Source organism: Dermacentor albipictus, chromosome 3 (assembly GCF_038994185.2).
Source record: "Dermacentor albipictus isolate Rhodes 1998 colony chromosome 3, USDA_Dalb.pri_finalv2, whole genome shotgun sequence".
NCBI classification, from domain to species: Eukaryota; Metazoa; Arthropoda; class Arachnida; order Ixodida; family Ixodidae; genus Dermacentor; species Dermacentor albipictus.
The window spans coordinates 52,019,588-52,042,576 of record NC_091823.1 but is presented as its reverse complement, the minus strand read 5'-3'; positions in this window follow the sequence as shown (position 1 = coordinate 52,042,576).

Sequence of the window (22,989 nt, the reverse complement as noted above, 5' to 3'; positions counted from 1 at the left end):
AGCATAGTTGCATGAATGAGTGCGAGGGCAGCCTTTGTATACGAGCTGCATCAGTCGCCTGCGAAACATTTGCCTAATTAATCATTCGTAGTGTTTAGGTTCAACTTTCCGTGTCCTAGCACCTCCAAGCACTTTCTCTCGTGTGGCCTTTGCCCCTAGAAACACCTATAGTGGATGGGGAACATCTGCTGCCGATTGGGACACACAGAACTTTGGTCACCATAGCACTTGCTTGTCCGCGCGACAAAACAGACCGACATAAAATAACATGCGAACCCCATGACAACAATACAATATAAAGGTCGCATGCCAATTAAGAAAGCTCAGTTATGGATGAGTCGTTTTGTGAACCAACAAACTAGAGGTAGAAGACGTCGTCTAACTCACCAACGCGAAACGCCAGCGACTGGAGATTGTCGTTTTCTTATATCTAAAATGATCCACAATAAGCGCCGTCAAAAAACTTGGTCATAAGGTGCAAGTTGAAAAGCGTTGTCCAAACGTTCTACCGCAACAAATAAAAAATGTGTTTTAGTAATAGCAGAGACTAAGGCAAACACAATGTTGTGATGTGACAGCGCGAGAAGGTCGACCCCTCGTACTATCGCTGCAGCAGAAGTTGTTACGGTTCCAGCGCCAGAACCAGCGTATGCCCGAACGACGTTCCTCCCCCCTACATTCTCCCATGTCGGAGTCGAGATCCCACGCGATGTTTATGTCGTAACCTCCACCTCATGTTATTTGTTGCTTCCTCTGTTATTCCTCATTTATAGTGTCCCTGTGCAAAGTGTCCAGCCCACATGCACTCAATGCTCACTTTCTCCCCTTTTCCTCTTTCTATTCCTCTTTCCCCCACCCGCATTGTAGTGTAGCAAACCGGATGCTCTTCTGGTTGACCTCCCTGCCTTTCGTGTCCTTGCTCTCTCTCTCTCTCTCTTTCACTCTGTTCTTCCTATATTACCGCGCGTTGCATTTGCCGTGACGGTTTTGCGCGCTCTGTGTTTCACGGGGTATCCCGCAGTTCTTATCAGCTATTTATGATTTACTATATGCACACGTGACATGTGCGAGCGAGCTGTAGCATCATCTCTGCTGGCGTTTCTTCTCCTTTCCGCTGACTTCATTCTCCACTTCAATGCTTTGTGCTTAACATCTGTAGCTCCTATCTGAATGCATAGGAAAGTAGAAATACATTTTGCTCCGCATCCACTGCCCCGAAGTGATCTCGGCTTGATGCATTAAAAATAATAAATTTGCAATTGCTCTATTGTAGCAACTATATTTGCTATTCAGATCATCAATTCTTTTAACAAAAATTGCTTAATGCTGCAAAATGTTTAGGAAATCTGGAATGTCACGTTTAGAATACTGTAACTCATTGATGAAAACATTATCTCAATTCTGAAAGCTAGACCTACTGAGATAAATTGACGTATTGTGCACCGCTCTTAAACTCACAACGTTTGCAAATAGCGCTTTTGCAAAACTTTGGTAAAAGTAGGGAAAAATCTTACGCAAGTTGTAAACTTATGAACTTTTTTTCCCTTCAGGTGCCCTAAAAGACGCAGCTTACAGAACTGCGACGACCACTTTTGCCAGAGTTTCGAATTTGTATGCTTTGTGGTTCAATATTATCTAAACTGACCACTTTTTGGCAATTTTCGCAAAAGGTCAGAAGCTCTGAATCAAATTCCTGCTTCCTACAGTCTTTAGAACTCAGCTTTCTTTTGTGATTCTAAAAAAATTAATTGAAATTTGTCGAGCGGTTTTCTACTGCGAGCGCTTCTCCGTTTCACCTGTATTAGAATAGAGAAATTGAAGCCTACTCTAAGCTAAAACTTCCTTTTAACTGTGCCATAAAAAGATAAGGGAGGTCGGATATATAGATGCCCGTCCCATTTGGCTCAACTCCGGCCTTTTTTAACTTTGATTGGCTTTACGCCGGCTATGCTTCGGTGGCGCGAGCTTTTCCTGCCCTCCGTTCCACGCACTCTGATAAATAATCATGCATACACGCCTTTCGGTTCTACAATGTGAAGCCAAAGCATCCACCACAAAACGTCAAAATTCACGAAAGACAAAGAATTTTTCCAAATAATTAGCGCTGCAACGAGAATCGACGGTAACACCGGACGCGTGAGCAGACTACCGTTAGAAAGTCGCAAGTTATGCGCCGACCTGATCTTGTCAATATGTTTATACGCGTCGCTAACTGCCCAGCGCTTCAGCAGGCGCATAAACCTATACGCCAGCACTATGCGAGTTGGCCAGCGGTGCCCGAAGAACTCCGCAAACAGATAATGATAGAGTGCGTGAAAGAGAAGAGGATGGGTCGTTCAGGCTGGTCAGGCTGACAAGTGAGTTATTGCCCGGGTGGTGCCTCGATTTCCGAGAGAGAGAGAGAGAGAGAGAGGCGCGACTGAGAGAACAGCGAGGAAAGCTAATTGAGGAAGCACCCATGCAGGGGGTGGAACGGCGGGTCGAGCAGGGAAGAGGTAGCCTCGTGGCATATCACAGTGTCCCTGTAATTAAGAGCCGTCGGCCGATGCCCCGGTGCGGCGCTCTTGAAATCTGTGCAACACTCTCCAAACCGACCCGTGCCGGCCGAACCCGTAGAGCTTGAGTGTTGTTCCAGGCTACTAGAAGCTGGCCACAGGGCCCGAGGTCCGCGGCGGGTGCAGGTCATTGGAAGGTAGCACTGTTCATTAGATGGGGCGTGCGATGCGATTTCGGCGGGAGCTGAATATCGGTCGTGAATTTTTTAAAATATGGAGTGAGCTAATGAGCTACAAAATGTAGGCACTGAATGTGCGTAGTCATCTATCCTTAAAGACAAGTCTCAGCAATTGACTCATATAATCGTTTCACTCCAACTCGCAATCATTGAGATTGATGTCATTGACGTAGCAGTCGCACCACTTCAAACACTTCGTAAAAATGGGTATTCAACATGCGCACACACGCAACAAACACGGGGAGGGAAGGAGGAGTGCATTTTCGCCTTTGTTCACTCAACGCGGTGAGTGTGGCTTAACTTTCCTCTGACGACCGGGGGTGCTTTGAATTCCTTGCTCGGCGTTTCTGCTCCTGCGTGCTACGATCACGTACACGACAAGCAAACCATCCGTCAATAAAAGTAAAAACGCAATAAGCGTCCTTTTCTATTATCTATTATCTTCCGAGCGCTCGGCAAAGCCGCACATCCCTGAGGATCGACATCGGGCGAATCTTCGTGGCGCGACGGTAGGCAGGGAGTGTGGAGAAAAGGGATAAACAAATGACGGCGGATAGCAGCTACAAGTGATCAGTAGCCATCTAAATATCCTCGCTACGTGGCAATCGCCGTTCGCAGATCTATTTTCCAATAACGTGATCTGCTTTTCTTGTACTGTACGACGTGCGAGGCCGGTGTGGCACGTTTAAGGAACGAAAGCACATAAGTGCACAAAAGCGTATAAGTGCATAAGGGGGAATAAAGTGCACAGCCGTCGTTCATTCAACTTTAGGGGAGCGGTTAAATATAAGAACGGGTTGACCTGGGATCCGCATGGTACTATGCCAGAGGTGTAGAATAACCATGCCCCGGGTTTGACCACACTGCTATGCTGAAAAAAATAAGTGAAAACAAAGTGCTGCATGGGCAAAGAATGCCGAGGACGCACGCAAGCCGTATAACGCCAATGGGTTCCTTTTTTTTATTTCCCAACCATGGCACGCCATGGCACTACTGCTTAGAGGGCGCGCAGCATCATATACCAAGTATACCGGCCATAGGCGCAATATCAGCAGGCTGAAGACAACGTAAAACCTTAGTGGAAAGAAGAACGACTGTTGGATGGCTTGGAAGAATATCAACATTCAAGCGAAGCTATTTTCGGAATGCAGGTATCGAACAAACAATTTCTGTCGTGCCGATCAGTCGGGAGGCGAAAGGACGGCGCCCATGACATTTGGAAGGACCAAAACGAGAGGCGCTCAGCAGTTTTTACCTACGTTGCCTCTCATATCTTTATCTTTTGCCTTCCTTCCCCACAGTCACTGCGTGGTTAAGGTGAGTACGCTCCAGGCAATTGTCGCCCCCTTTCAGACCTTATTCACGCAGCAACCAGGGCACTCTTTTTTTCTTTTTTATGACCAAGCGAGAAGTGAAGCGGAGCCCTCTATGAATGCCGATTCGAAAAGGACACCAAACTCTTGTTCGTCAAAGGAACAGTCGGCCATCTGGCAGATGACAAGCAATTTTACAGCCGAGTCCTGTCGCCCGAGGTGACTAGCGTCCTCTTATTCAGATCACGTCGTCTACACACACTGGTATTGGCGCTGAACAAAGACTAGAAGGCCTTGCTCGATTCATTCTAACAAAGTTATTGGTCGTTGACCTTTTTTGTTGAGACTGGCGATTTTTGTTGCCACTGGTCGAAGGTTGTAAGGAAAGGGGCGAGCTGGCAACATTGTTCGGCGCGGTGGCCGGCTTAAGAGATGGGCGTACATTCGGATGAGTCGGGTCTGTGCGGAATGATGGTGTCCAGTGTATTCGAAGGTTTGCGGCCATAGAAGAGGAGGAATGGCGAAAAGTGTGTGGTCGCCTGTGGTGCAGAGTTGTAGGCGTACGTAATGAGTGGCATAATAAGGACCCAATCAATGTGATCAGAGACGACGTATTTGGAGAGCATGTCGGGCTATTAGTTTGAGGACGGCAGGTGGTGGTGGTGTAATGAAAAATGCGACATTCAGGAAGGAGAGCGTTTACGACTTCGGAGAGAAACACGAGTTCGCGAGGTAAGCCGCGACGCAGAATGAAATTTCTCGGGAAGAAGGATATTTTATCACGAGCTGTGGCAGCAGTCAGAGCGGCTGTTTCCGCGTATCGCGTCAAGTTGCCGATGACTACGACTATCCAGTGGTTTCCGGAAGCCGTGCCCGGACGGGGCCCGTACAGGGCAATGTCAATGCGATCGAAGGTCCTGGAAGGGCATGGAATTGGCTGAAGTGGACCAGAGACATGCTGAGCAGGAACCTGGCGGTATTGACAGTGAAGGCTCGATCGAATGCACACAAAGGTGTATATGCCACGGCAATGTAACCTGAAGTGAAGCCGGGTGTTCGTTTTGAAGACACCCGCACGTGCACACTGTGAATCAGTGTGGAAGGCAGAACATTTATTACTCCGAAGATGTCGAGGTATGACCAGCTACCACTTGCGAACGTCACAGACGTAATTGCGGCGATAGAGAAGGCCATCCCGAATTTCGAAGTGATGAGCTGGACGGCGCAAATCTCTAGGAGGTGGAGGGAGAGTCAACGGGTTGGAAAGGAAGCGGATAAGAGCGTTAATCCAGGCATCCTTGCGTTGCTCCGAAGCCATGTCACAGCTTGCTGGGATCGAAAATACTTCGTCAATGGCAGACAGGCAGGCGGCACTTTCGGTTGACACAGGCGAACGGCAGAGCGCGTCGGCATTGGTTTGGAGGTGGCCAGACCTGTAGACAACGTGCACGCTGAAATCTTGCACCCGCGAAGTCCAGCGAGTGAATCGGCCTGAGGAATCCTTCAATGTGGGGACTTCCAACAAAGCGCGTGGTGGTCTATAACTACGTCGAAGGGTCGGCCATAGGAATAGGGTCAAAATTTACCAAGTGCCCAGATTATGGCCATACATTCTTCCTCCGTAACCGAATAATTAGAGTCTGCTTTGGTGAGGGCCCGGCTTGCGTATCCAACGACGTACTCGTCGAATCCAAATTTGCGCTACGCGAGCACAGCACCGAGTGCAACACCGCTGGCGTCGATGTGTATTTCGGTCGGAGCTGCAGGGTTGAAGTGACGCAGTATCAGCGGCTAGGTTAGTAGGCACCGCAACTTTTGAAAGACATCGTCACAAGCGGGCTACAAGGCGTAATTGTGTAAGTTACTTCGTTGAAGCTCATTCAAGGGAGCGTTGATAGACGCTAAATTTCGAATGTAGTGGCGAAAGTAGGAACAGAAGCCAAGGAAGCTGTGAAGTTCATTACGGAGGAAGGTTTGGCAAAATTAGCAACTGCACGAAGCTTGGCAGCGTCAGGAAAAACACCGTATTTAGATACTACATGGCCAAGTATGGTGAGCTGACTTGCGCCAAAGAGGCATTGCCTCAGGTTGAGCTGAAAGCCGGCGTCAGTTAGGCAATGTAACACATACTCTATCCTATAGAGATGGGCGGGAAAATCGGGCGAAAAAATAGCATCATCTAAGTAGCCGAGGAATGTTTTCCACTTGAGACCATGCAAAAACATGTCCATCATACGCTCATATGCTGCGGGGGCATTGCAAAGCCCGAAAGGCATGACGCGAAATTCCTATAGGTCCACTGATGTTACAAAGGCCGTTTTAGGTTGCTCTTCTGTTGCCATGAAAACTTGGCAATAGCCGCTGTGTAAGTCGATAGAAGAGAACAACGCGCCTTGGAGGCAGTCATGGGCATCGTCAATACTCGGTAGAGGGTAAACGTCTTTATCAGTAATTTTGTTACACAGAATCAAATCTATTCATCCTTCTTCGTAACAAGAACAACTAGAGATGCCCAGGAACTATCTGAAGGCTGAATGACATGGCGTTTGAGCATGGCAGCTACTTGGTCACTGATAACACGACGCTCTGTGGCGGATACATGATATGGTCTTTGTCGCAGCGGCGCACTGGTATCAGTGTCAATTCGATGACAAACAGTTGGCATGCGGCCCAAGAGAAGATGCTGGCAGCCGAAAGAAGAGCGGAACTTGTCGAGAAGCCGTTGACGTTGAGCGCGGTGGAAGCAGTCAACGTGTCGGCGACGGAGCTATCGAGGACATCGGGTGAAGTCGGCTCTTGCGTGTGGTTACGGGCCACTGCGGCGACGGAACAAGTTGCCATCATGTAATCATGCCAACGATGGCAGCAGGGTCTATACACTGGACGCGGCCAATGCACTCTCATCGAAGCTAAGTGAGGGGATATGGTAATTTGGTGGAAACGAGCAGTCTGCTGACGCCTGCGTGACCTTCTAAAAGAGCGAAAGGCAGCGGAAAATATTTGCAACGAACGAAAATGGCAGATGGGGGTGAAAAGTGCGCTTGCATCAACAACAATGTCGCATGAAACCGTGGCAAGGGCAGATCTGTGAAGTGTAATTCCAATGGCTTCGGCAACAAATACTTTATCTTCAGCTTCACGAGCGTAGAGCACCAAAAAATTCGACGATGTAGAGGAAGCCGTTAATCACAACGCGAGCACTACACGTAGCCACAGGTGTGATGCAGTCTGCACTGGCAGTACGAAGTGATATGTTTGACAGTGGCGTCGTAACTTTTCTCAGCAAACGGCAATATCTGGCACTGATAAGTGAAAATGCGGCACAAGGGTTGACGAGGGTGAGTACAGCGACGCCGTCCACATATACTTCAATAACGTTAGTCGGAGAAGGGAGAGGCCTTGGCCTTTTTGTGGGTCCCGGAGTTCCCACCTCTGGAACTGCGGCGATTAGTTCTCCTGTTCCCGCGTACGACGACGGATCGGTGAAAGGGAGTGGTGTCGAAGCGATGGCGAACAGGGGTCAACAAGAAGGTGGTGGTCGAAGTATGAAGACATATGGCAGAGGTTCTGAGATGCAGGGGACGACGGGCATGGCGAAATATATATAAGAAATATATCTGAGGTAGTTTCTCTTACACTAAAAAGATTATTTATCTTTAGTTTCCTTAGTCCCCAAACCATTTTTCTTGGTTCATCGCCTCCGTTTTTTTCTTTCGCTGATGCAATTGGAACGCACAGAGAGAAGGTCAGTCTGGACTTGTCCTTCAAAGCTGTCCGGCTTCTTCATGAGCCGTAGGCATTATTGAAGACGAAAATGCAGAGCCCCTGAGAAAGAAGAAGTGGCGCAAGAAGAGAGATAAGGATGATTTAGAAGTCCCCATACCTCATTTGCATATGGAGCCCGCTTCGCAACTCCTAGTTCCTTTGCTACCGGGACTTCGCCGCCGACAGTAGAACCAATTTCAAAGAAAAACGATCGAAAAAAGAAATAGGATAAAAAGTGAAACACGTCGCAGTTCGGTATGTGCTTCCCTAAGGATCGCGCTTTGCAAAATTACCCATTTTGATTATATTGCAAAGCTCGTATAAAAACAAAAACAAACAACAACAAAAACGCAGAAGCAAACGCACTAAGTTAAATAAGATAATTCATCGTTAATATCAGTGATACTTCATCTACTCGCTCCTCGCGTTGCTGAGTTCAAGAAAGGCGTTGTGCTCAGCTTTCATGGTAGTCTATAAAGTTGTAAGATGGGCATCTTTTTAAAGCTTTGAGACATGGTATTTCGAATTAGGCAACTTAGCACGGCGAGAAGGCTGTAATCTATTGAAAAACAGAATATACCTCGCGGTGCCCGGGTGATTATAGAGTTCTCCTGCTAGGGACATGGTCGCACTGCATAGTGGAAGGAGCACTGCCTAAGAGCTTACGATATTTTTTATATGTTGTCGCCAAATGTTGTGTAAACATGCACTGCAAACCGTCTTTTTTCCTCGCAACTCGTGTGAGCAGTATGTTTTCCTAACTTGAAGAAATACTGGACAGTTAGTCATAAAGAAAGTAAACCAACCAGCGTACGCTGTTCTACGATATAAAAAGTGCGAGCTGCTCGTCGTCAAGTGAAAGTAATAACAGTAAGGATCACAACAATTAAAATTCAGAGTAGCAAAAATGCTTTTTGTTCTTTACACCCAGAGGTGCGAGCTAACGACACCACATTAAGCAGTCAACATAGAGCGTGAAGGCGAGCATTGGGGAGTTCAAAGCGTCTGCGATACGACGCGTATGCTGCATGGAGGAAACAAAAAAGAGATACAGTTTCCGAGTGCGAGGCGAGGTACGATGCCGCAGAACCAATGCAAACAGTCTATAAAAAGAAACGTTTGGGGGAAGCAAGAACCACAAGCCTTGCCCAAAAGTGTGAAACAGATATTCTCATTTTGTAGTAATTAAAAAGAAACAGTCCTTTGAAAGAGACCATTAACGTGAGCGCTCAGTCGCCAAAGAGAGGACAGAGGGAGATACCACTAATGCTAGGCGTTTTACATGAAGCGGTCTGCGAAGCAAGCCTTTCAATGGGGACTGAATGCCGGACGCGTTAGCGAAAGGAGACCAGCTCTAGGGAAGCAGGAAAGCGTCGATTTCCTGTCTTCGATTTCGCGACCGTAAACAAGATGACTTTGTCCCTCCACGTGCATTATTCGTTTTCTTAAATCCCTTTCTTGTTGAATGTGTCGGAGGGAATGGAAGTAGGAGAAGCAAGCGAGAAACCTTGCATCTCTTTAAATCTCCGATATCGCTGCAGCCGAATAATGCTGAGCGTTTTCGTTTTGCGAGAATGCCATAGAAATCTTCCTTAGTGGCCGGCGCCATACTTAAAAATTTTCTGCTCTTCATCGTGCTCCCCGCTTAAGCTCGAAGGATCTGTGGCGGCCGTGCTGACACTGGGAACATCGCTCGTCACGCGGCCACATATTCTGGCGAAGGCACTTTCCTGCTGCACTGCGTGTGGTTGTTTCCAAAATTACGTTGAATTGGGTTATATTTATTTACGTTAATTCAATTCAATTCAATTTTATTTCCCAGAAACATCTGGACGGCTTCCTGGCTAAAAGCTGCTAGAGCAGCTTGACAAAAGGCGCAGGAAGCCGTTACAAGGCATAGCGGACAAATCACATAAAAAAAACAGGTAAAATCGCAAGCAATGGAATGAAACACGATTTCAGTTTAAGAAATCAGTTTTGGAAGATACGTCAAAGAACAGCAAATTAATTATTGAAAGAAAGAAACAAAGTTGAGAACAGGTAATGAAAAGATACAAAGTTGAAGTTCATTCTCAAATAACAAAATTAAATTAGATTCGACTACGGTAATTTAGATTAGATCAGATTAGATTAGATTAGATCACATACATACATACATACATACATACATACATACATACATACATACATACATACATACATACATACATACATACATACATACATACATACATACATACATACATACATACATACATACATACATACATACATACATACATACATACATACATACATACATACATACATACATACATACCTACATACATACATACATACATACATACATACATACATACATACATACATACATACATACATACATACATACATACATACATACATACATACATACATACATACATACATACATACATACATACATACATACATACATACATACATACATACATACATACATACATACATACATACATACATACATACATACATACATACATACATACATACATACATACATACATACATACATACATACATACATACATACATACATACATACATACATACATACGTACATACATACATACATACATACATACATACATACATACATACATACATACAAAGATTGCAGCTTCCGCACATGTCGAAATAACAAGTGCATAAAGAACAGAAAGTGAGACAATGACAGTTAATAAAACCTAGTAAAAATTACGATTCAAAGACAGCATCATCATACAAAAAAGTGAGCAATCATAATTTACAAGAACTAGCGCGTAAATGTCCTCAAAATTCGCATAAAAACCAAACCGTCGAATAGATTATCATTGCAAGCGCACTACTCGTACATGACGCTTGTTCGCCTGAAAATCGCGCCTGTCTCCCAACTCACGCGCAAGCTCGTGTGGTCGAAAAAAAAACATAAACATCCTGTGCTGCGACAAGGAGAACAGGGAATCAGAATGGAAAAGCGCGATCATTGAGAGTCTTCGCTATCCACACTCCGTGGACGGAGACGAAGACGCAATCGTCCACATTGCGTGAGGTTGGTTGCACGGACGAGACTGCCGACATCGCGGACGACCGTCAGCGGCCGTGCGTCTGGCGAACGGCCACTAGAAAGAGCAAGGCGGGGTGTAAGGGGAGCAGGAGGAGGGCCTCACTCTCGAACGAAGACGACGACTGCGACGTCGCCAAGGTGGGAAGACGCAAAGAGGGCAGCAGGGCAGCCGCAGTATTGCCGCAGGTATAGGCATCTTCCGCACGCCCGCGCACGCAGCCCAAACGCATGCCAATTCGAGCGTGTCGGCGTGACAAGAGCGACTGGACACGCGCACGCTTTCCTTTGTGTTCCGCCTTTTGTCCACTAGCCCACTGCAACATTTTTTTCCTTTTGTTATTGTTTTTTTAACCATTCTCTGCATCTCTTTTCATCAAACATTTATTGTATACTTACCCTCTCTTTCATCCTCGACACTACGCTCACCTCTAATGGAAGTAGGTTGCGAAGAATGAAGTTTGGAGGCATGGAAAGAAACCGGGACTCCATGATCAATAATCACTAACGACAATGCCCGTACCACAAGCCAAATCGCAAACAAAAATAGGGAACTGGATAAAAAGAACTTCTCGAATTAAAATATTTAAAAACGGAACAGCAGAGGTTAACGATTCCCTTGGCTCGGAACTCTTCTACGGCAACATTCTCACTACGACGGTCATTGCCAGCCTAAGAAAATATGGGAAGACGGAACGGAAGGATCAAACCCAGTTTCAACGTTTTAATTTCTGTTCAAGTAAAACGAAAAAGAAAAAAAGGCATACAGCACCTCCGCGGCTTGTTAACCCAATTACTTTGCATACGAAATGCCACCGCTTCATCCCAAATTGATACTTAACGTCCGCCATTTCTTTCTCCACTCCGTGCTTTCTTTCCTTCCTTCTCCTTCTTACAGAACTTTTTCTCTCTGTTTTCTTTCCTTCCTTACCTAGTTAGCACATATGAAGGAATATATAAGTATTCCATTGGTAATATCTGTCACAGGTATGCACAAAATGCATTAGCGCTCTGTGCCAACATTGGTAGAAGTGACTCGACATCTCCAGCGCGTACATTCTGTTTCACCTTCTCGTTCAATCAAACCCGCAATGTCACAAAGAAAAGTAAGTTGCTGTTTGTTTTTTCGGCGGCCAGTATAATGTAAAGTAATTACCAAATCGTGGAGGAAGAAGCGCACAGGTCCACAATAGCGCTAAGTTGAAAGTTGTAAAAGGAAAAGTTTCATCATCCAATATGCAATACACGAGAACTTACGTTGCGTAGAAAAGGTCGCTAATTTTAGCCGTCGTCCGTCACTTCCTGTTGTCAGACAGTGTCGGCAATCGCTCCTGTGAGAGGCACTTACGGCTCAAATTTCATTAGCATGGCTAAGCAGCAATATCGTTATCACACTGATTAATTTCCTTATTCATGCGGATATGCACGCGAATGTGCGCTCCTACAAACGATTCCGGTAGCACGCACGATAATTATGTAAGATGATAATAAGGGATCAAAAGCTTAATCAGCTGCCATCTGCGGCCCCAGCCATTTACTCCGAGGTTGGCTTTCACTGCGTGCTAAATTAGTACGGTGACGAAAGTAGTCAAACAAGTGCCCCATACCGCACGGAAACAGGTCCCAGAAATGCGAGATGCGCCACGAAGTTGAACGAGCACTCGGAAACCCAATTCAAAGCGAAAACGTCAAGGGTTGACCTTTAAAGAGCCTGTAACTTGAGGTTATCCCCCTTACTTTGCTCTTTATAGCTTTTTTTTTGTCTGGATGATAAACTATGTGATTCACGTGCTTGTCCGCTATTTCAACACTACAGTCCTATTCTAGATCAGAAAATCTGTCATGTAAATGTAGCATCCAAGAAATAATGAACGCACGAGGCGTCAGAATTCAAAAATGTGTTCGTTCGTAAGTGTCGTATGCCCATCGACTCGCTGCAGCCACTAACAGATACAGCATCACCATTGGCGGGATAGAGACTTACCAGTGCTTGTAGAATAAGCAGTTCTGAGGGAATACGGGCACACATGCTCAGGCACAACTGCAGTCAGCGAATCGAAGAGTGGAAGCCGCAACTGAGACCATTCGTAATTTTTTTTAATTTTTACAACTCGCTCTGCAAGCTCTTCTATCAATTTGACCTTGTACTTCGATAGCCGCACTGTTATACATGTGTTCTTTTCTTCTTTTTCCTACCGTTCTAAATTAGTCTCATAGTACAGGCATGCTACAAGAAAATGAGTGAAGGTCGGACGCAGAGAAAGTGGACGAATAATAAAATTGGGCGATACGTTTTAGACTATTGTTTCATCGATGGCTCAAGGAAAAGAAGCGCTTTTTTTTTGTAACGGTCGGCACAAGGAGTCTTCTCTCTCTTTTATTTATTTATTTATTTATTTATTTAATTATTTATTTTGCTTGCAACCACTTATTGGCGGCAAGCCGCTATTGCCTCAAGCGTTTACTTCCTGCCTGTTCGTCGGACGTCACTGGCCGAGCTTTGTTACTTTCGTACCCTTTGAATAAAAAAAACAATTAATTTGGGTAAAGCACGATCTGAATAGGAGGCTCACAGTAGTAAGGTACTCCGGATTATTTTGTTCACCTGAGGTTCTTTAACGTCCGCCGAAGGTACGACACACGGTCGTTTTTGCATTTCGCTCCCGACGAAATGCGGCAGCCTCGGCCGGGATTTGATCCCACGCCGACGGGCTTAGAAACGCAACGCCACTACGCCACTACGGTGAGTTTTTGAATCAAATGTGGCAATGGATCGCACATGGTAGTAGCTTATCATACGTAGAAATCCCCTAACAATTGGCCCGCCACCACAGCGTTCTCGGCGACGGTGAGGACGGCGATCGTCGATTGTCGATAAGGGCGATCGTCGTAGCTGCCTCGAAGAACGAAGCTCCGCAGGTGGCGCGCGCATCGCAAGCGGGAAGCAAATGCTTTGGACGAGCCTGCTTGTCGCCGATAAATGATTGCTGTAAGCGCAAAGAGCTCCCCCTGGCGTCCACCGTTGGAAGGAGCTCGGCTTCGCCTGAGCAGTCGATGACGCAGTGGCAAAAAATGTATCGCATGGACACCGTAAATTTCTTTCGCGCATACTTTTAAGCACGCACTTCCGCTGCAAGCGCACGGAGGTGCAGTTTGGCCACCGCTCGCGTGCACTGTCTACCTTTTGGGTCACGTGTACAAGGTAAAACGCGGACGTAAATACGTACTTTCTCAACAGAAACCGCGCTTGTCTGGGCGCATTGCAGCAGGCATAGTTGAAACAGTAACCGGAAATAAAAAAAATAAAGGCTGAGCTTTCTATAGCCGCATGCATGCATCAAAAGTGTGACATAAAATGAGAACAAGCGATGTGCAAACTCATTCTTCGAATAAGCCTCCCTCCCCCACCCCTCCCCAAAAAAAGAAGAGAGAGAAGAAGAAAGGAAAAAGTGACACCTAGACATAGCTATAAGTTTAAACCATTTATGCATTTTTTTTTTTTGTGCGCATGCGTGCGCGCGTTTGCCGCACATGTATACTGGATACCGCCCGGTTATTCCTGGCCAAATGCACTGTTTTATTTCTATTAAAACTGACCTTCTGTCTGCCCGAATTTCGACAAAATGAAGAGCCCCCGCTACGTAGGGACTTTCAAAAGGAATGGTCTAGTCGGTAAAAATAGTTTGTCTACCACGTGCCTCGTCGACTTTACGAACCCTTACTCTTAGTCTTACCACGCAATACAAAGTCCCGCGGGAAATTTGGTGGAGCAATAAAGCAGTAAAGCTTACCATTTGAGGCTGTGCAGCTGAGGTATAAAGAAGTGTTGTTCGCTCTCCGCGATTGCCGTCAATAAAGTATTTTCCTAGAATGCACATAAAGGTATTTGCCCGCCTACTTTTATCAGCAGCGAACCATCGGCATTCTCCCATGGCAAAGCCATTCTCGCATGGGCGCAGCTAAGTTCATAACTTCATTTTTTTCGTATTTTTTTGTTCATAGCCTGACCGTTTCTAGTTTTTGAATTGGTTGTAATCGCTCTAAGATATGACTCAGAAATACCGCTGTTGTCTTTTCTTCTCTGCCCCGAAACTAAAACCAACGGCGCGGTGCTCTAAGGTTTTACGGTCGCCATTGTAACGTGTACCTACACGTTGCCAACGTAGCCCGGAAGGCACTACAAAATAAATGTGTTGCTGGGAAATCTAAGTCATAAAAACTGGAAAGAGTATATGGCTGACCTAAAAGAAAATCATCAATATTCTTTGTGGTTATTATGCACTCGTAGAAAACAAACAGCTTTTGGAAGAAAGCTCGATTATAAATTGTCTTATACGAGTGCTCTTTATAAAATTGAACAGATAGGAAATTGAGCCCCTATGCCGTTACCATGTCTTCTCCCTGAAGCGTAGTGTCCTCATCTTATCGGCAGTAAAAGGCTAGTTTACAGAAAACAATGCTAAAACAAAACACCAAGCAAACAATGAATCAAAAGAAAGAAAAGTTCGTGCGTCTATGCTTCGTGCCCATATGGTAGGGCGTGTGGCAGAAATTTCGGTTTTCTTTTATTTCCCAAAACAAGCTCATACGTTTTTCTGTCCTTTTTTTTCGCTGGTCCAGGCAAGCCTGCATATGGCACTTATGGAGTTTGCATTGTATCTTTGTCTCTGCTCACTCATGAATATAAAATCGTGCGAGATTTGTTTTTTCTTTCATTGCGTAGTTTAATAGAGGTCAGATCCGTCAACCAGCACATCTCTAGCATTAGCATACGTGCACATACATACTATACGCCGATATATCGGGATGCCACGTGGTAGGGACAATGCAGTGACCCGTGGTAGTGTCAATATGCGTGTTGTCTTCAATGGCGCGAACGCTGGCGTGAAATGCGACTGCCGTCCTCCTCTCCCACACCAAGCACAGCCGGAGAGCGTCATCCTTACTGAGCGCTCCATCACATCATCTAAACCATCAAACGCCTCAAAGTTATCTCACGATAGCATGGTGCGTCTCAAATAGTTATAAGAGCTGGTGTTCGGTGACGAACGCACCTCGAAACTTGGCTACACGAAAGCACGCGCCGTTTTGCATCGGCGCATCTGCATCGGCGACGAAAGTGCAACCACTTTCGACCACCACCATGAAAAATGGACGACAGAGCCAAAGGAAGCTATTTGCTTTGAAAATCGAACAAGCAATCCCGCAGCATACTAAGTGTGGAACTCTAGGGGACAGAAAAGTGCGCTTCTCCGCATCACAGAGTTTCTCACGAGGCATTAAAGCGGGTGTGCCGTATTTGTTTCATGGCACAGCGGCAAGACAAATAGGTCGAGCGTGACGCTGAGCCATGCGTACAAGCCTAGCCATCATCGAGCGGGCGGCAACACCGAAACAAACAAGGCTTATTACCGGAACCGGATGCCACTCGATACGGAAGCAGGATAGGCAAACCGGCGCGTCACTTCTGTTTGCCAGCTGCCTCAGAAGAGCGGCACAACGGCATCGTGGAGTTTGATGACGCTGGATCCGACGCGGTAGCCAGGAAGAACGGCACGCGAGATAGAAGCACTGCGTGTACGTTGTTGGGTGGAGCGTTTCGCATAATATGGCCATGTCACGCAAGTCGCTTGCTATTTTGCGCAGTGGTAGCCATTACATGCTTTTAAAGTACTTCGACGCACAGAAAGTAGTCGTCATCGTGTGTCTATAAATTGTTTTGACAATCGCAACTCTCCCGAGCCAGTACCCTTTCAGCTGTACGGCTCACGATGATGCGTTGGTTTTCCTAAATCAAAATCACAGCGCTTCAACGTCGACGCCTGTACATAGCATCTCTTCAGCATACATATATAGTGGTGAACAAGTACTGTTGATGAGCAGTGTACTTCTGGTATGTTGTGAATTCCACGTCTGCCGCCGTACCTATGAGTGGCGCTGGCAAACGTTCCCTGGATGAAGCTATACGAGCTTGTATATACGTAGCTGCACAAGAAAATAAACTGAATTGAAATCCTCCGTCTTAGCTCAGTTGGTGAACATCGCGCGCGCCATGCGGCGGTTGAGTGCTTGGCTCCCAGCACCGACAAATCTGTCTTGTTTTCACTTTCCTTTCAGTTTTTGCTTACTATCAATACGCACTTAATTGCAACTTTACCTGTCAAACTTAATTGTTTATACTGCTCAGTAAAACAGCAGTTAACTTCTCTTATGCTTTTCTTGACTTCATTGTCTCTCTCCTTCTTAGGGTTGTTTTATTTATTTATTTATTTATTTATTTATTTATTTATTTATTTATTTATTTATTTATTTATTTATTTATTTATTTAAACAGAACCGGTGGTGCCGGCAGGAGGTAGAACACGTTGGAGGAGTAAATGCACGCACTCACTAGCGGGTGAAAAATAAAGACACGAAACTACGAAATGTAAACATCAGATGAACGCGCCACATAAATTCGAGACTCCTATTATTCTTCCCCGCAAAATTATTGACCAAGAAAGTTTTATGTTCGAAGCGAATTTTTTTCTGCAATAATAAAGAACTACGAACAGCGGCAACTTCGCTCAGCAGTAGCCCGCGAAACGATTGATGGTGCAGTACAAATAAAGTGAATCTTGAAATCAGCGGATAACAACGAAGGCTATAAAAATTTATGGTTCAAGATGACCGTTGAACTTCATTTTGAAGCAGTAAATTTAGCTTCAGTAGCAGCATACGCAGACGGGGCACAGAAACAGGCATAGATAAGCCTGAGTCAGTGCAAGAATAAATATTTTCATTGTGGATCTGTAAATGGAGTAACAGGATAAAAGCCAGCCCGAAAATAACAAAAAAAAAACATTAAAATGCGGCACCCCAGAAAATGAACAGAATGGTATATAACACACCTTGCGAAATTACCTTAGGGTTCTCAGTTTGGCTTCAAAAACTAAACAAAATAAAAACCTAGGCCTTTTCTGCGACATAATTTGTTGAAGAATGTGTTGCGTTCCAATAATTACTCTCTGGTAAGCGTAACAAACATTGGAAAAGTAAGCCTCGCCTGTCTACGTTATCTCATAAATTATTGCACAGAGCTTGATCCGTTTTCTGACTAGCCTAACTGTTCCTTTACTTTCGTTGTTTTTAGCACAGGGTTGCCGCGGCTTATTCATTGGACATGGAGGTCGAAGACGATCAGTAAAGAAGGCGATCAAAACGAAATGACGCCGAAACGCTTCCGTTTGCGTAAATACAGCGCACAATCCCATCATAAACCAAATACAATATCACAGCCATAAAATAAGCCCTGTGTGAAAGGCCTCGGTAGCAACAAGGACAGGCCCTTCTCTTACTACAGAGGTCGAAGAGCAACAGCAACTTCCCCGACAGCATTCAGACGGGGCTTCCCGTCGGGAATTTCCCTCACTTTATTTAGAACACTGTAGGCATGGCTGACAGAATTCGTACACAAAGACATTCACAGACAGAGAATAGCGGAGGTGTGAAAGTAAAAGGGAGGCAAATGCTTTGCAACGCACGCTGTCAATCGTGAACAGTACAGAAAGAAAGATGGCAGCGGCAACAGGCTTCCGCGGAAACCATCTACGTGAAAAAGTTGAACTCTGTTGGAGCCCCTGAGGCAGCTCCAACTGTCTGAGTGGCAGCAGCCTGCCATAAATCGACGAGCACAGGAACGGATAATCGGCACACGTTACGGCAGGCGCGCTGCGGCAGACGTAAATGCGTATTTTATAAGAAGACAGCAAAACTAACTAAATTTAATAGGTTTGTTCTTTTCCGAAATTTAGAACGATGCATTTCGAAACATAGCTACATTGGCTGGGGGGACATATACCTATGTTAATGGATGCAAGCTGCTGCATAAGGAGGCTGCTCTATATGGAAAGTGGGCAGGCATGTACGTAGAATTCGACATTGAGTTGAAATGGCAAAGAAAAAGAGGACAGTGCGAAAGACAGAACGAAATGTATCAATTGCAAACCTTTTCCAATCCCCCTTCGTGGGTACGTGCCATAAGTTAAAGGCAACAACAACAGCAAAACTGCCAAGAAAGTCGTAAAAATGCATGTGCTGTAAGTGGGTGCTGCGCGACGATGTAGAAATACGACTGACTGATTGATTACAAGTGTTAAACGTCACAAAGCAATACTGTGGTTATGAAAGACAGCGCATGCTGCCACAGTGTAGAGTTCCAAATTATATTCGACCTGTTGGAGTTGTTTTAGGTGCACTCAAAGGGCTGCACATACGAGCGTTTTCCCATTACGCCACCATCATAACGCGGTTGTCGCGTCCGCGAATCGAATACGACGTCGCGCTCATGCGTCAGAACGGTGTGGCTTCCGAGCAACCGTGATGATTGACGTATAAAATTTCAAAACGATGGAAAACAGATGTCTTTATCCTCAATCCACCTCCTTTTCTATGCCAACTGACACATTCACCGCCGCAACAAAGTAGTCACAACTAGCGAAGCCGCGTTTTGGTGGAGGACGCAACGAGTGCCGTAAGTGACCTCAGAATTTCGCTACTTTACTAAATCGAAAGCTAAGTGACAGTCCCATAATTATTTCCCTCGTAGACAACGCTGCAGGATCCTCCAGTGCTCCACTGGTCATTTTCCCATCCCTCCTGGACGCCGCAAGACCTATTCGGTTCACACGACCGACTGGTCACACGCGCTGGTGCTGATTCGTTCCTTCCTACGCGATGGAAGCGCAGTGGCAACATGAAACCTTGGCAGTGTTTATTTGGAACTCAGCATATGCGCGTATGCAGGGACTCAGTGTAGTGAAGCTTGCCATCGTCTTATGTGTTTTTATGTGCGTATGTGCGCAGGGCTGTTTGCTCTAAATTTTTGGAACCATGACGTCGTTCTTGCCACACCTTTTATTATTACTATTGTAACTGTTATGGTAAAATGTGTATACGCTATCTATATAGAGCGACTACATCTCTTTCTTTTATTATCAGTTCAATAAAGAAAAGATGCGGTGTATGTGGAGGTTATGGAATAACACGAGCTATATCATGTATCACGGCGCAAAGAGAGCAACGAAAGGGAGAAATCTAAGGGAACCGAATATACAAATAAAAGACGTGGTTATCTTCTGCCGCTCCAGCAACGTCGCAAAGTGCATCACGCCCTTGCGTGCTGTCACATTTATTTAGAATTACGAACTGGCTCTCCTATTACAAGCCTATGTAATTATTACTCTTCAGTGTCAGGCTGTGGACATTTTCTTTTACGATTTAGCGTAACATTTAGATAAATTACGGAAAATTACACGATGCCTGCTTCAGGCACTTCTGCGCCTGTCATTTTTTTCGAGTAATAAATGCGTGGAAAGGCGCAGCGATCTTGCGAGGCATTTGTAGTCTGCTGGAAACAGCAGAAATGTTCCGCAGCACATGGGGAATCATTAAGACTTTGTATCGGGGCCTTGCAAAGGCTGACCGCTCCCCGTTGATTTTTGATGACAATTGGTGCATTCAACACTACGCGGCCGACGGTCTCACTGCTATTCAGAAAGCACGGAAGAGAGAGAGAGAGAGGAAAGGGGAAAGGCAGGGAGGTTAACCAGAGAAAACAAAAAATCCGGTTGGCTACCCTACGCTGGGGAGAGAGGGGAGGTAAAGTGGAAACAAAGTAGAGATAAGGAAAGGAAGGAGCATAGACACATAATCACAATCGGTCACTGTCACCGAACACTGTCATCGCACAGCACACTGACACCTGTAGCACTATCAACATCTGTTCAGGCTACAGTCGCCTGTCCAGTTCTGTCGCCCTCAAGAACCGCAACAGTGCCCTCGTCGCCCTCTGCTGCGATGGCTTATGATGGCGGTATCTTAAAATGAGTTCCTCTGTGAGAGGTCTTTGGTCAAAGCGCGCTATCGCGGTTGCAAGTGATTGTCTCTGTAAAGTATATCGAGGACAGTCACAAAGAAGGTGTTGAAAAGTCTCCTCGTTACCACAGTCCTCACACGAGGCGTTGTCGGCCCATCCAATTCGGTAAGCGAAAGACTTGGTGAAAGCCACCCCTAGCCATAGTCGACAAAGCAGGGTAGCTTCGCGACGACAGAGCCCAGCTGGAATACAAAGGCGTAGGGAGGAGTCAAGATGGTGGAGTCGGTAGTTGTGAAAACTTCCAGCGTTCCACAAGGATAACGTGATGTGACGGCTGATCATTCGAAGTTTTCGAGCGGCATCTGTCCTTGATAACGGTATCGGCTCCTCTTCGTCGCCTTGAAGAGCCGACCGAGCAGCGTTATCAGCGTGTTCGTTCCCTATGACTCCGCAGTGACTTGGGAGCCACTGAAATATCACGTGGTGTCCTTTCTCAGTTCAGGTATGTATGAGTTCTCTAATCTCAAATACCAGTTGTTCGTGTGGTCCACGCCGCAGGGCTGACAGCAAAGATTGCAGTGCAGCCTTGGAGTCACTGAATATTGACCACCTTCGAGGTTGTTCTTGGTTGACGAGACGAAGTGCAGCGCGAAGGGCTGCAAGTTCCGCGGCCATCGGTGTCGTTGGGTGACATGTCTTGAAACTGATGGTGGTGGCTTTCGCTGGGAAGACCACGGCCCCAGAGGAACACTGGAGAGTTGCCGATCCATCAGTATAAATATGTACGTGTTCGGCGTACCTCTCGTGCAAAAGAAGCAGAGATAGTTGTTTAAGAGCTGGTGATGACAGCTCAGATTTTTTCCTGATTCCTGGTACGGTGAGGTGCACTGCGGGTCGAGCCAAACACCATGGAGGAATCGATGGCTTAGTTGCGGGGGTGTATCCTGATGGGAGGCAGGTGTAATACTCCGAAATCGTAGTACAAAAAGCTGCCTGCGGCCTTTCTAATGGTAGTGTTGCCAGATGGTGGGAACAGGCACGGGCAACGTGCCTAATGTGCACTCGCAACACTTCTACCGCAATGTGTGTTTGTATAGGTTGGTCCTGAGCAATCGCAATAGTCGCTGCTGTCGATGTGCATTTTGGCAAACCAAGACAAACCCTGAGAGCCCGAGCTTGAATAGCCTGTAGAGCACGAAGATTTGTCTGGCAGGTGTTGGTCAGTACGGGCAAACTGTATCTCAAGAAACCCAGAAAAAGAGCCCTGTACAATTCCAACATTGCATGCACTGACATTCCCCAAGTCTTTCCTCCCAGAAACTTGAAAAGTTGGGAGATTGCTGTAAGACGCTTTTTCAAGTAGGTAACGTGCGGGCTCCATGAGAGATCTCTATCAATGATTATGCCAAGAAATTTGTGAGTCTTCTCATAAGAAATTATCTGGCCATTTATTGATATGGCGTAGGGTGTCATTGGTTTGCGAGTGAACGCCATCAGTGCACATTTGTCTGACGAGATTTCAAGACCTTGGTTGCGGAGGTATAGAGCTGTTAGAGTAGCAGCTTTTTGAAGTCTTGCACGTATCTGAGGACGTGTCACACCTGAGGTCCATATACATATGTCGTCGGCGTACATTGATATCTTGATCGCTGCTGGCAGATGATCAACGAGACCAATGAGTGTGAGGTTGAATAGGGTAGGGCTTAGTACACCGCCTTGAGGTACACCTCGGCACGTGTAGTGTAGTGCGGTTTTACCATCACCGGTACAGACAAAGAACGATCTCATAAAAAGGTAATGAGAAAGCACGGAAGCATCACTGATGCGTTAAGTTAGGAGAAACAAGTAGCTTAAACGTGCGCACGAGGTTACTGTTGCGCTGAAAGTGTCACGCGCGATCGTTTGCATGGCGCCAGCAGTCACGTAAAGCTTGCCAGTGCTTGTCACTCGACTGTCTAAAAAGTACAGTGTGCAGTCACTATATGTGTAATGTCCTTATTTAAAAAAAGAAAACAAAAAACCCTGATTCTCTTAAGCATATAATGTAGGTATGTACGCCTTGTTTGTTTGGGTCTTCTTGAGTGGTTCCCAAGGAGACGTTGGCCTAAGTCGACGTGAAGGTATTCACCAAGCTTCGCACACAGATGGAAAACATCTGCGCTATTGACGTGGCGAGGTCAAATCTAATCTTCCAATGTGGCTGGCTGGATATCTTGAGGTATTCCGTCCATGATGTGTT